We start from the raw sequence: 2,123 nt of genomic DNA, 5'->3' as shown, positions 1-2,123 counted from the left end.
AAGCCTTCTAAGTGGATTTGGTAGACAGAAACTGAAAGAAGCCCATTGTGTGTGTGTGTGTGTGTGTGTGTGTGTGTGTGTGTGTGTACGTGCGTGCATGCATGTGCACGCATATGTGTGTGTATCAGTGTGTGTGTTTTTGTGTTTGTCCCCCTTCCTATTGCTTGAAAACTAAACTAGTGTTGGTTTGTTTATGTCCCTGTAACCTAGAAGTTCAGCAAAAGAGACCAATAGAATAAGTACTGGGATTTAAAAAGAAATAAATACAGAGCTTGATTCATTCAACTAAAACCCTTCAAAGCAGGGCCTCATCATGTATCTATCTTTCTATCTATCTATCATCATCATCAACATTTAACCCCTGTTTTCTATGCTGGCATGGGTTGGACAGTTTAACAGGAACTGATCAGCTGGAGAACTGCACCAGGCTCCAATTGTCTGTTTTGGCTTGGTTTTTACAGCTTGATGCTCTTCCTAATGCCAATCACTTTACAGAGAGTACTGGGTGCATTTTACATGGCACCATCACCAGTGCTTTTCATGTGGCACCAGCACCAGTGTTATTTATGTGGTGCCAGTACCCACACCAATGCGTTTTATGTGACACCTTGGTTTCAGGATATCAATTCTGCTGTGGTGGGCAGGTCTTCAAATACAGCAATGCACCACATTTCTTGTTCCTCTTTCATCTCCTTTGTAAGGCTCCGCACTTTGAGATTGGCCTTTGATGCTTTATCCTATGTCTTCCTGGATCTCCCTTTTCCTCAACTTTCCTCTACTTTAATTGATCAGGACTTCTTTATGTCACTGTCCTCATCCATTTGCATCACACGGCGAAAACAAGCAGAGCCTTCTTTCTTGCACACTGCATATAATTCCTCTGATGCCCAAGTTCTGTCTCAATGCATCAGTGCTCTGTCATACATGCACACTGACATTGCTCATCCAGCAGAGCATACCAGCTTCATTTCTCTCCAGCCTTCACATGTCTTCTGCATCCAGGGCTCACATCTCACTATCATGCAACATCACAGTTCATACATGTGCATAATACAGTCTTCCCTTCACTTGGAGAGAGACCTTTGGTTGCCAACAGAGGTAAATGCTCTCTGAACTTTGTTTATCCTATTTTCATTCTTGCAATTACACATTCTGTACAACCTTCTTCACTGCTAATTAGGTCACCTAGGTTTCAAAAATTACCTACAACTTCCAGAGAGTCGACGGATGTTTGAGGAAATTAGTTTCCTAGATATTTATGATCTTTATGATGCCTGTACATCTTTCACATACAAACACTACTTTCTCTGTTAACCTTCTTACTATTCCACCGCACCTCTCATAGCCTGCACTGGTTACACTGAATGGAATTTCTGCCTACATCCTTCCTACATACTGAGCAGGGCCATTTACCAGAAAGATGAAGGGTCGTGTCCAATATCTCGCTTACTAGGACCTTGGTCTTTGCTCAGTTAACTTTAAGACCCTTTGACTTTAGGTTCTTTTTCCACCCCTGGAATTTGTTTTCTAATTCTGTTACAGATTCTGCTATGTGGGCAAGATCATCTTCGGTGAAGTAGTCTGCAGAAGGGATTCATAGAGAAGATCCTTCTGAATATCTTTGAGTGCAACATGTGGAGCATATGCAGAGATAAATGACACTGATACATTAGGAAAGAGGAGGAGGAGGAGGAGAGTGAGGATGATAGAAAAGAACGAGAGGATGGTGAAATTTTTTTACAATTGTTAATCAGGTTTCTACTTTTAGTCGAAACCATCTCCCATCACATTGGAAAAGTCGTGAATATTGCAGCAATCCATTTCTTTTCTATTGATTATTCAACATAAGAAAATCGAAAAGCTCAAAATGTTAATTCATTTTCTTAGTTGTTTTATTACATAATATAAATGAATGCAAAATCTGTTCGTTTTTCGTGATTTTATACTTAACTAACACTGAAACTCGGAGAAGTAAAAGAAATAAATTCTAATTCATTAATATTAATATATAAAGGATAATTAAATGTTTTTTAATTAATAGCAAAAAGAGTTTGCATCCATATTTTGTCGCACGGCTGGTATTATAGCAATTTGCAAATGTTATATTGCTCTTCTTATTTCGT

Source organism: Octopus bimaculoides, chromosome 19 (genome assembly GCF_046866305.1).
Source record: "Octopus bimaculoides isolate indiv1 chromosome 19, ASM4686630v1, whole genome shotgun sequence".
In the NCBI taxonomy this organism is placed as follows: Eukaryota; Metazoa; Mollusca; class Cephalopoda; order Octopoda; family Octopodidae; genus Octopus; species Octopus bimaculoides.
This window is presented reverse-complemented; position numbering follows the sequence as displayed.